Source organism: Chiroxiphia lanceolata, chromosome 3 (genome assembly GCF_009829145.1).
Source record: "Chiroxiphia lanceolata isolate bChiLan1 chromosome 3, bChiLan1.pri, whole genome shotgun sequence".
Lineage (NCBI taxonomy): Eukaryota > Metazoa > Chordata > Aves > Passeriformes > Pipridae > Chiroxiphia > Chiroxiphia lanceolata.
In genome coordinates, this window is record NC_045639.1 from 73,469,152 (window position 1) to 73,482,666 (window position 13,515).

Consider the following 13,515-nt stretch of genomic DNA (forward strand, 5'->3'; position numbering starts at 1 on the left):
TTTTCCACGATCTCTTATTTTCTCTCTTATTTATCAGTAAAAATATCTCCTGAGAAAACACATGCATTGTCTTCTCTTTACACTGTCTCAAGGTATTAAAGAACCGAGGGCTTTTCAAAATATTTAGTGGGTGAATATTGGAGCCTTGTTTATTTTTTAAAAGTAAAACTCTTGTTGAGCTCATAGCTCCAGGGCTGGGATCTTACAGCTGCTAGGCATCAAAAAAATCTTTTGATCAATATTCATAGTCACTGACACTGAAAAGTTGTTTCAAAAAACTGTCTCATCACACAATACATTTTAGAGTTAAGAAGTTCAGCTATCAGTATTGTACTTTTGGAGGAGAATTTCAAGGGCCTGTTAGGCCCTTTAGGTTCTCTGTCAAAAATATTAGAAGTATGGACCTTTGAAGAGTATTGTTGTTCATATGTACAATTCAGTCATTTTTACATGGTGTTTTGTAGAGAAAAAGTCACATTCTGTTTGCAGAAAGAATGAAACAAAAATAAAAAAAAAATCACAGTTGAGGAAAACAGACAGAGGAGATAATGAGAAAGAAGGGAAATACCACTTGCAGTTTTTTTCCCCAGATATCATGAAGAAAGCTGGGAAATATACTTAGATAGATTTTTAAAATTAGGCTGGACAAACTAATTTAGAGCCTGTAATTGTTAATCATATTAATCTCTGTTTTATTGTCATGTTTTAAATGTTCATGCTTTTGACTGAGCTATGTCTGAAATTTTACCTTAAGTCTTTCTAAATCTTTAAAAATTAGGTTGTTTTAGTGCTTCCATTGAGGGTTTTTTTGATTTTTTTTGTTCTTTGCTATCTATTTTTTTTCTCTTGTAATTTTCATTCCATATGCTTTCCCGACATTGCCTATTTCTAGGGGAATTAAAGACTAAAAAATGGAACTTTTTCCCCTTTGATTATATTAACCTAGAAGTCAAACAATTCAAACTTAAGTTTCAATTTATTTATAAAATTAAAACCCACTTGTTTTCTATATCTTTAATAATGTATCGGCAGAAACTGTGTACAAAATTTCACAAAATCACAGAATGGGTAATTTTGGAAGGGACCGCTGGAGGTCATCTAGTCCAACCTCCCTGCTCAAGCAGGGTCCCCTAGAGCACATTACTCAGGATACATGATAGCAAAAATATTTTTGCCTTATGACAACTTACTGAAAAAAATTTAATTGCCTGAAGCAGCATTTTTTTGTGAGCTTTAAAAAAAGTAATTCGTTGCAACTCAGAACAAAATTAGACATTTGATGTGCCCAAGAGACAGAATGCTGAGCTGTTAAATAAAAATGTTTTGCAAACCTGATTGGCATCTGTCAACTGTTTCTCAAGGGATATTGTCAGCACAATTTACCAACAGAATGCATCATTTCAGGATTATATTGTTTGTCTTTTGAAAGCCGTAATTATCGAATCAACTAACATCTTTTTTTCTCACGGAGACCTAATTAGTTTCCATATTTTAAAACTCAAGTATTAACTTAAAATAAGACACCACTGAAAACCAGAATAGTTTTGATGAAGTCCATCGATGGACATTGACATAAACATCAAGAGTCATTTAATTAAATAGAAAGCTGAAATCAATAGATTCAAGTTTACAAGAAGCTAAATAAATTATATGAGAAATGCCTCTACTAAAAATTAATCTTTAAAACAACAAAATATATTTTGAGGTAGAAATAAAGATCACTTGCTCACTGTGAGTAAATCTACAATTTTCATACAAGTAGTTAATATTGTGATGACACTCATAAGATTTTTATTGCACAGAAAATCGTGCATAAGATTTAAATGAATTTGTAATGACTAAATACCAAAGTGTATACAGGATGAAGTTAAGAACAGAACTTGATCCTATCCTTTTATTAATAATCATATACAACTGGAAGTAAGAATCTGTCAAGCTAAAGTGGCTATAACTATAGCCATAATCTTCAAAGGTCATTGTCTTTAAAACCTATGGAATGCATGGTCACTGACCTCTGTACCAGTCCATAAATATTCTAAATTCACCACTACGATAGATTCTCTGTAGGTTATATACTCATGTGGGCATATGCATATGCTTTCAATTAAGAAGACAACACTAAGTAAACTGCTGGCACAATTTCAAAATTCAAATTAAAAATAAGTGTGCCTGACCTAAAAAAATAAAGAAAAAAAAAGGAAAAAAAGGCATGTCTTCTTGGCTCTTAGATATCTAAAACATCTAGCTTCACATGCAGCATTTTGATTACAAAATTTAGTTTAAAAATGGGAATAATAAGTAAAATCCAATTCCCGAGTCCAAGCCCCCCTCCCACATCTCAACCCAGTGTGAGATGGGTTTTCCAGACAACACGCGAGACTCAAGGGGGAAGGGATTATATTACAATGACTGTACAAATAAATATTATAATACATCATATACAATCTTAACTATCTCTTCTATGACAAAGCAGTATTTACAATGGATCAAATCTCTTCTCCCTTCAAATAAAAGTCCAGGAGGGAAGAAGGAAGAGATCCTTTCCACTCTCAGAGCAGCAGCCTCTCTAGGGCATCAGTCTCTCTCTCTCTCCCATGGAGCAGCTGTGGCTGGATCTTTTATCATTACACACGAGGGAGGCCTCCAAATCCCTCTCAGCCCTTCAACTCCAGGTGAAGGTCTTTCTCTTCCATGAGATGCGTTCACCAGGACAAAGGTCGCTTCACTACGTCATACCAACGGAGTGCAAAAGCCTTCGTGACGGTCCTTATCCTCAGGGGATTCAAACTCCCTTGCAGAGCTCCTGTGCTCTGCTTAACAGCTCTGCTAGTTTAGCAGCAACGGGGGAGGCGAAGCCCTCCTCCTCATTCCATTTGGCCGTCCTGGTCCAGCTCCAGGAAGCCTGAGCTTCTCAGCTCCTCTCTTTTCAGTGCTGTAGCACGCCAAGACTCCTCTCAAGTAAGAGTACATCTCCTCCTCCTCTCTAGGAGGTCTCAGAGGGGTTTGGGGAGTTTGTTTCAGTTCTTACCCAAACTGTCTCTCTCTGTAGAGCTTAGTCCTGCTCTGTCTCCATCAGACATTTCTCTGTGTTTCTCCTCCTTGGCTGCAATGCCAGTTTTACTGCTTCTTCAGTTCTTATCTGTTCTGGCTCTCTGCCACTGCTCCCTGGTCAGTGCTGTTTCTGCCGCTGCCCACTCACAGTGGAGAAAACTCCTTCAGTTTTCTAGCTACAGATACTTAGCCCAGTCTAACACTGTTCCAAGTCCCTGTAACCCCCCAGCCGGGGCTGGGGGGGCCATAGCCCCCCAGTGGGGCTCCTGCCCCTTCTCCTCGGGGCTTTACAACATGGTCATTTTCTCCCACTACAACCACAACATCACCTTCTTTTCCGGTCTGCTTGTGATATGTTTATATTTTGCAGAAGCGCTCATTGGCTCAACCCTGAGGGACGCCACCCCCTGGGGGGTTACCATTTTATAACTCTACGGGGAAAACTTTTTTCCCCCACCACAATGACAGAAAGGGAGACTCCAGTCTTCAGAGTAAGGACTGAATTTAAAAAACAAAAATTGTGGTGTTGTTGAGGTGCTGTTCTGCATAAATGCAACATAAGGACATTAAAAGTGAGTTTTTGGCCAAAGGAAGTATGCCGATCTACAAAAGCTGTGGCCCTTTCAGAGGTTCTTGTTTGGTAGAGTAACAAAAGTACAAAAAGCATTGGTTTTCAACAGCTTCCTCTGTCTGCAAATAATAGCTGTAAAACCTGTAGGTAAATACTGGTAGAACTCTCTTGAATATGAAATATTAGCTCCACAGTAATTACTGAACATTTTGAATATACTGATTATTTTGAAATAATATTGGTTCATATCTGAAATAAAATGTCTTTATTGGAAATGGGAATGTTATTCCAGAAAAATTCCAAACAGTGTATCATAGATAATTTCCCTGGATAGAAGAAAATTATTTCAAAAATATCTATGAGAAGAAATCGTTAAGTAAATATGTATGATGTCTGTTAGTTGGTCTTTGAGGAGCTCTTTCACTTCCAAGCTGAGACCATAACATTATTGTAGCTAGAACCTAGGTAATTTGAAAACTCAATTGTTACAATACTTTTACATTTCCATATTTATGTTATGGAGACAGCTTCTGTTTCAATAGATGTCTTCCATTTTCTACACCTCACACAACAGGTTGTCGTAGTTTTGAGTTGGATTCCCGCCAAGTCCCCCAGACTACAGCGAAAACCTCCCCCTTCCCTTCAGGCAGAGAAAAAAAAATATAGAAACTGAAAGACCTGAAACCAACCAAGCTATAACAAACATATATCACAGTTATATACAGTTACAATACTATGTACATATAAAAAGAGAACCCCAAACAACCCCCCAAAGGGAGGGAAAGGAAAAAAGGGACAAAAAAACCCCAAAAGAAACATGAAGCAGGTATGCATAATAGCAATCAACAAAGAACTAGCAAAAGAAAATCTTACTACTCTCCTTGAGGTAGCAGAATCGCACCCACCAACCTCCGGCACCCTCCTCCTCCCAAGGCCTACAAGACCTCACTAGGCCTCACTCCCCCACATGAGCAGGACTGACAGCAGAGAACCTGTGCCTTCAGATCCACTAGAAGGGAAGAGGGCAGAGCCTTCTCTTTCCTTCTTATTTATACCTCTGCTTATGTAAAGAATAGTATGGAATACTGGGAACATGGGGTACTTCCCTGGTTACAAGCTGGTCTCCAGGAAGGCCTAGACTAAAACTATCACACAGGTACATGAGTAAAAATTAAAAGGTTTCAAATACCATTGGGAATACAGTCTTAACATTGTCATTATATGTCTTTGGAACATAGAGAATATAGTATGGTTTATAACACAGTATGAGGAACTGTAAGAGGTCTTTAAGGTAGCTATAATTGAATTTGTTCAGCGACAATACATGCACTGTAATTTTCAGAAGGCTCAAAACTGTATCAGAGGCAGAAAGTACTTTCTATGGTGTAGGCACCTGAGTGTCTGACAGCCTTTTCTCCTACTTTACTTCAATGTTTTGGATTGGTAATAATATTTTCACTATCTCTAGTATTTGGACAAATAGAAGGAAATATAAAGACCATAACCGTCTATATTTTCTCTAAATAAAAATATGGAACTATTAATTCCCTTCTTTAACTATTTGTCTTGGTTACACATTAGATATTTTAAGAATTCTCTGAATGAAAGCCATTCTAGAGAACAGCTTTCCTTGTAAAAGTAAATTCCTGTATGTTTTAACAATTATGTGTATCCTCTGCTGTGAATGTGGAGGAGCTTTTTAACTTTAAATACTTCTTGTGTATTTGCAACTATCAGGTTTTTCGTATACTACAATCTATCTGCCTGAGGCAAAAAAAAAAGAAGAGGAGACTCTTTCCAACCCCTACAAGTTTCTTTTGTTTCTCCCAGCAAATAAACAGGTCCAGTTGTTGAGATATAGACCACTGAAGGTGGCAAACTATTAAGGAGAAAAAGGAGAGAGGTGCAGAAGTGCTAATTATGAACACCTATAAACACTCAGGAAAAAAAAAGAAGAAACAAAAACTCACAACATTGGCACAAGATCTAGTGAAGTATCTCAACAAGTTCAGTTAACTATTACACTGGACCTACCTTCAGGAAGACACACAAGCAATCAGGCTGGCAGTCATTTTAAAATATTTTTATTTTTTATTATTTTATTATGCAAAATATTTCATATTTTATTATTCCTAGCTGTTAAAAGCAAACATGTATTTATCATATTTAATCATGAGTCTTCAGTTTCAGCTGAAGGAAATGTTCATTAGCCATTTGCTCCATGTAGAGTGATAAAGATATTTTAATATCTGAATATTCGAAAAGAAGGTTTTTTTAGAAGTGAAAATAGTAAATTTACCCTCAGACAAAAAGATTTGGAAGCGATCCCAGGAAAAGGTGGTCAGGACCATTACAGCCTGCTAGAACACTCAGGGCACTGACACTACCTCAGTTACTGTTCTCATCGTCAAAAGAATGGTCTGATGAGTTAATCCATTTGTGTAGCTATGCTTTGTGATGGTTGTATAATGTTCCTTTCTCATTAATTTCTAGTGCAATAGAAAAGTTTATTGTGCATAATCATAATCACAAGTAAGAGCTGATCTTCCTTGGCACATTCCTGCCACATTTATTCCCTGTGTATTTTAATAGTTTGGCAGTAGAAATATTTCTTCGGGAACAAATAAGATCGGAATCACCTGGAAATCAAATGTTGAGTACATGCTTATCTCTGCACCCTAAGAACAGAACAAGTATATACCCACTAACCCTTAACTAATTCCATGACTTCAAGTATATCTCAGAGATACTCTCCATGTGTCAGAATGTTTTGTTCTGAAAAAATGAGGACAAGGACAAATGAGATGATCTAAATAAACAGGTTAACTGCAGAAACTGTAAGTAAATACAATATTTTTGTTTCGTTGAAAAAGTTTCTTGAGATTTGACCTGTGTATCTGTGACATTGAGAGAATAATAAATAGGTAGATATATACCTGCAGATGGTATAATCCATTGCTTAAAATTAACAGCAAAATCTTTCTTGCAAGATGAGACAATTGAGCTACTTCCTGGAATTTAGTGCAAAATGTCAGATGTTTTTATTTTTCCATCAGCATCTGAAGAAATTTGAAACTGATAAAACTTAGCAAGGCAGATTCCTGACACACTAAGTGAAATATTCTCATCAATTTACTGTGCAAAGTATTTTGGGATAAAAAAACCCTGGTGACTGTCATCCTTTACTTTCTCAATTAGGGGATTTTAAAAACACTAACACATTGTAATTGAAATCTTGAGACTTGCTTGATTCTCAGATATACCTTAGCACGTTTTAGTTTGGTTTAGTTTTTGTTTGGTTTTTTTTCATACAGATACATAAAACCATGAGGCCTAATTCTTGTAGAAAGAAATGGATGTTTCTCAAAACGTGAAAAGTTACCTAAAGGAGTCTCCTGAATTATAGAACATTTGTACATCCATGGAAACTATCAAGTTGCTGATGACTTTTCATCCCCCTGCTGAAATAAAAGTGATTTTTTCTTTATGAAACACCTCAACTACTGAGATAGTGAACCCATTCTCTCAGGAATCTTTTCTTGGAAACAGTTTCAATATAGGAATTTCTAAACTTAGCTCTATTACCATGTGAACAACAGTGGTGTCTGGTTCCTTGGTCACACACACAGGGTGTGTGTACAGCTAAATTTTAATGGCCACATTCTGTTCTTCACCACCTAAAACATTTATAAGGTTTGTGCTTTGTTACCCAGGCACCCGACATCATGATGTGAACCATCACATAGTTATAACAAATTGCCCTATACTTAGAAATGGTGTCTGTTTTTGAAGCAAATGTGAAAATTGTATTGAATGTTCAGGGTAAGTAAGACTAATGCTCTCTAGAAGCTTTTTTTTTTTTTCTTCTGTCTAGAAAATCCATAGACAAACAATAGGCTTTCTCATACTTGCATCAGAAACTTCAGAAAACTGAGGTGTGGACCCCAGACACATGATCTATTCTTTATTCTGATACCACATTTTGGGGGTTTGACCCCAAAAATCCAATCTCCAAGCTCCCCTCACATTTTACCTCAACACCGAAGAAAAGTTTTCAGACAGGCACACCTCAGCATGAGGGAATTATATAAAAATTTAATACTGTCACACTAGATACTATAGAAACTCATCATCATCATGGCTAGGCTTCGCGAACGAAGATTTGGGAAGGCACTATCCACATTTGCTGCAGGCGCGCTGGTGGCTTATGAGGCCAATACGTGACAGACATATCCGATTGCAAAAGGCGCAGCAGAAAGACTCCTTAGATGGTGTATTTTGCAAGACACGGTTCTTTCTGCGTTGCCTTTTCTCCTCGAGAGTGATCCTGCGTGAGTTCTCAAAGGAGACAGCTGCGTTGTAGATGGTGTGTCTCCAGGCCTCCCGATTTGAGGCCAGAGTAGACCAGTTATGGTGATCAATATGGCCAAGGCTGAGATGTTGTTTCAGGGAGTCCTTGAATCTTTTCTTCGGGGCTCCTCTCATGCGGCAGCCAGTGGCAAGTTCACCATAGAGCAGGATCTTAGGGAGGCGGTGGTCCTTCATCCTTGAGACGTGCCCTGCCCATCGCAGCTGCGTTCTCAGTAACATGGCCTCAATACTTGTGACAGCTGCTTGCTCTAGTACAGATGTATTGGTCACAAAATCTGACCAGTGGATGTTAAGGATTGTACGGAGGCAGCGCTGATGGAAGCGTTCTAGGAGACGCAGGTGGTGGCGGTAGATGACCCATGATTCGGAGCCGTATAGGAGAGTAGACAAGACTATGGCTTTGTAAACACTGATCTTGGTGCTTTTCTTTAAGTGTTTATTACGCCATACTCTCTTGTGGAGTTTTCCAAAAGCATTATATGCCTTAGCTAACCTGTTGTCTATCTCTCCGTCGATCTTACCATCTGAGGAGATGAGGCTACCAAGGTAATTAAACTGTTGGACTGATTTGAGCTCTGATTGGCCAATGGTGATGTGGGGATGATGGAAGACTTCCTGAGGTGCAGGTTGATGGAGGACCTCTGTCTTCTTTAAGCTGACTTCCAGCCCAAAGAGCTCAGCAGCACCTGCAAAGCAGGATGTTAAACGCTGCAGAGCTGCTTCTGTGTGGGCAACAAGGGCAGCATCATCAGCATAAAGCAGCTCCCGGACAAGATGGTTTAAGGTCTTGGTGTGGGCCTTCAGTCGCCTTAGATTGAATAGACTTCCATCAGTACGGTATCGAATGTAGATGCCGTCCTGATCATCGAGGTCTGCTGTGGCCCTTTGGAGCATCATGCTAAAGAAGACGGTGAATAGGGTAGGAGCGAGTACGCAACCTTGTTTCACACCATTCTTAATTAAAAAGGGCTCAGAAAGTGTGTTGCCATATCTGACTTGGCCGTGCTGATCCTCATGGAGTGAGATGATCATTTTAAGGAACTTGGGGGGACAACCTAAACGTTCCAAAATCTGCCACAGACCTTTTCTGCTCACAGTATCAAAAGCCTTGGTGAGGTCGACAAAGTCTTTTTACTCCAAATAGTTTTCACGAAAATTCCTAAACCAGAAAAAGCCTGCTGGTTTGGCTTTCCTCTGTTTTAGCTGCTGCAGCTTCAGCTCGGCTTGCCACGTAGCAAATGGGGGAGTGTCCATCCCCCGCATTCCTTGTCCTTTGGTTTTCGGCTGCCCTCGTCCAAACTTTATGTAGGGCCTCCTCCAAGCCCTTTGGCCCGTCTCCCGGGTTGTAGGTTTATCTCTCTCTCTTCTGCATGGAGTTCTTCCAGCCCTGCATATCGCAGCTGCTTCTCCAGACCCAGACCACCTATCTCCTGGCTAGGCTCCAGTGCCAAGCCTTAAGTCCATGCCACCACCTCTCCTGGGCAGTGGGGAAGAAAAAAGCCCCCTAGCTTTGGCCACAGGTACCTGGTCCAGTTAATATACTGTCCTGGGCTCCCCGCAACCTGACTGGGGGGAGAAGAGGGCCTGCCCTCCAGCAAGGGGCCAGAGGCCTCCCTCTTCTCACCTCATGATCTCACACACACACACATACAACGGCCAACAACTTCTGGTTGTTGTAATATCTAATTTTCACAGGGGTGAAAAAAAAGCTCTGATTGGTCCCTCAGCGGAAACTCAGCTGGGACCAACCATTTCCAGCCCCCTCCCCAGGGGGCAGCTCAAACCAAGACACACATATTCTTCTTTCCCAAACAGGGATACATTCTCATGCCTCAAAACTTCTCACTAACCTGATACAACCCAGAACCCTCACCTCTTTTTTTTTTTTTTTTCCCAACAGTCACCGTAGAAAGTGCTTTCTCCTATTTCACCATTTTGGTACACAGTCAGACAGGTATGCAGGTTCCCAATAATTGTGATAGGCTTCACGATGCTGATGTGACTAGGACAGGGACTCTTTCTTAGTACAGCAATTACTTCATGGCCAAGTAACTTGACTGTGAAAACATTTTTACCAGAAAGCTATTAAGTCAAAACTTTCTCTGAAATCATTTTATGCTTCACTGGCTATGGTTCAGTCTAGACATAATCAAACCAACTTCAAATGAATTCTCTCAGGCATAGGTAGCAGTCTAATTTCGTGAGTAGATCAAGTTGCACAACCCACTAGAGAAATACAAATGCCTTTGCTGAAATATATGTTACCATCACTAGACTAAACCTACTAACTGAACTAAGCAGTTAAACACTCATTCAGCCAGAAATGGAGAAGAGCTGATATCCTTGTCAGTGTTCCATATCAGAAAAATAAAATTAATTGCTCATGGGCTGTCATCCCAAATGTGAATGTTGATTAGGTTTCCTAAACTGTTTGAGAATTACTGTAGTTTAAACTCCTACTGAGGAAGCTTAGAAATTACCTGATGAGACACAGAATTTGCTTGAAAAAAAGATCAGAATTAGTGGTCAAGTATCACTCTGACTGATTAGTGTAATGAAGCACAGATTGTGTGGCTGAGGTTCCAAATCTTTACTGCTCAAAAATGCATTTTTTTCTTGAAAGTATAACGTTTAAGGCTCTTGCTGCTAAGCAAATATCTATTCTTGTTTAGTGGTGAATGGGGAGAAGAATCCTGATCCTTTTACTTTCCTAGAAACATTAAAGGTTCAGAAGAAAGGAACTCTTCTATCCACCTTTTGATTAGTAAGGGAAAATATAACTGCATAGACAGTTTCATTTGCATAACTTGAATTGCAAAAGTGGCAGCCTAGGAGTTCCCATGATGATGTGTTCTCAGCTTTAACTGGGTTGTGAAAAAGAAGTTAAAAAGTAGGAAACACTTCCATAGTGTAAGTGATGGTACATGAAATCTTTCCTTCAATGTCTCATGTATTCCTAGTTTCCCTTCAGTAGTGAGAGGTCTCTTTGATGAAGCTCCAGAAATGAGCAATATGTGTTCTTTGAAGGGATACAGCAAAAGGAATGACCTCAGCTTTTAAATAAATCTTGTAGTGTTATAACACCATTCAATGGTGAAACTTCTCATCATGACTAGAACTTCCTCGCACATAAACATCATCATGCTGAAATATATATTTCAATAGTTTCCTGCTCAATATTACTGACATTTGCAGAAAATTAAGGCAGAAATTACTGATTTTCAAATGACTATTGGACTCTTTCTAACTATAACATCAGTATATATATTGTCATTATATTCAGACTGTATTTCCATCTGCATTATAACTGTATCAAATATACTGGTAATAAATGATCGTACTGGTATCAAGTGATGTTTGAAGTTTGATAATATAACACCAAAATTATCTAATGAACAGATTCCCAATTCTTATTTTACTAAATAAAAAGCTTTTTCTTTTGGACAAAGTCTTTGCATATGTATGAAACGTGACCATGAATCCATTGAATGGAATGTATATTACTTTCAGTTTCACAGGGTAGTGTACCTTTCATCTCCTTTGCTCTTGGAAGAAAAGAGAAAAAAAGAAACCAAAAAGCGAGCAAAGAAGAGAATGAGTGTGAGCGAGATGAATTTGGAATTGAAAATGGTTGTTTTCTGCACTACCTTTAGGAAAAAAAGCCCTAATCAGAGATTTTGATATGCTGACTTTTATTGTAAAATATTTATTTATATAACTTTTTCTTGCATTAATAAAAAGTATAATGAGGAAAAATGTTAATTCAAATTATATCTAAACCTGCATACTATAATTGGTGATCAGAAAACTGTGCACATACATACCAAGACAATCACCTTTCCCTACTGAACAGGGCATGAACTTATTAACAAGAAATACTATCCAAAGGGCCAAAATTCGTCCTCTAAGTCTTTTTTTTAGATCCATTATCAAGAAACAGTGCTGTTGTCAGTAAGGTGTGGCCTGCTCCACTGTCTCCTACTTACTGTCCCACCAGCAACAGCTTAACTCTCTGTAAGGGCACATAAGGGACAGTTACATCTCTTGTGAGCAGAGGGTTTAGAGCACATCTAATCCAAACCTCTCCTATAATCAGGACCACACCAAGTGAACATTTTGGCTGGAACCAAATCACGTCTCTTTTCAGAGGGAGAGAAGAGAGTGGAAATGAATTATCTCTGCCTAAACTGTATCAATTTTTCCTAGGGGGTATAAGTTCATACTCTCATTTTCTTCTATCACATAGATTTCATGCACAATTTTCCCTATCATAATTTCATTTTTTTCTGTTGAAAGACATTATGGCAGGAAATTTCCAACCAGTTCCACCTGCAGTACACTACTTAGTGTAGTAGTGATTGATTTTTACTCTGTTCTGCTTGGGAAGTCTGACTAGCTTAAGACTAAAGGATCCTGAGCAGAATATTTGAGTGATAATGGCAGCACAACATTTACTGACTGCTGCTGCTACTGCTGGTACCTGTACTAGTGGAGATTACTCCTGTATTGAAACAGAGTTCTGCAAAGGAACATGTAGCTGAGGTATACCCTTCTCCTTCAAAGAGGAAGGTACTGACTAGGATGAAATTTTACCACAACAGGTTTAGTACTTGCTGTTCAAAGCATGTTACTGCATCAATAGTCTTGTTCCTATCACTGTTGGCATGTATATACACATATAAATATACAGCTATGATACGGCAGCTGTGTGCTATTACTAAAAGGTAAGTAGAATCTTCTTTTTTTTTTTTTGGTTTGTTTTGGTTTGGTTTGGTTTGGTTTTGGGTTTGCTTTTTTTGTTTTTTTTTTTTTTTTTTTTAAATACAGTAGCTATTTCATATCTAATTTTCCTTTGATTTGTTTCATCCATCTACTTCTGTTTGACCTGAGGAAACCAAATTTTTTGAAGAATCTTTTCCTGTTTTGTATCACTCATGTCAATCCCATACAAGACACACTGGCTTTGACTGTCGGAATGATTTTTTTTCATAATTTGATCATTCTCTGTACATCCATTTTGATAGAAAATTGATCATGAACTATATCCCCAAGTACCAAAATTAGATTTATGCAATCAACATATTGAAACTAGTTATCGCCTCCTAGCTATTATTTTAGACGTCTCCTCTGAAATCTCAAGAGTTGCTTAGGTCTTTCACTGCTCAGCTGACAATATCTACGCAAAGCACTGATTTCCCTAGTGCTGTATTTTCCCACTTTTTTGAACACTGAAGCTATTTTGTTTTACTTAAGCTATTCTGCTGTCTCCCATTAACATCAACCATCAAAATTCCAATCAAATAAAATGATCCAGTTTATTCACACCTCTGACCTAAAATACTGTTGTCTCTGGTCACATTAGCTTAAACAATACATAAGTAGCTTTTAGCACCATCTAGCTAGCTCCTAATGTAACATACTTCACCAAAGTTTTTTAATTTCTTTAGGAAATATTTTGAGTCCATTTCCACAAACCTCACACATTGCTGATTTTAGCCCTCCATATGAAATTAATCTCATGC

General features: G+C 38.3%; 1 long non-coding RNA gene across 1 annotated transcript in view; it reads right to left on the reverse strand.

Annotated features, from left to right (window-relative positions):
* Positions 1-4,581, reverse strand: part of LOC116784522 — a 45,429-nt gene extending 40,848 nt beyond the window's left edge. The window contains exon 1 of the long non-coding RNA XR_004356108.1: positions 4,496-4,581. This is a non-coding gene — a long non-coding RNA (uncharacterized LOC116784522). The remainder of the gene's footprint in view (positions 1-4,495) is intronic.
* Positions 4,582-13,515: the final 8,934 nt, after the last annotated feature.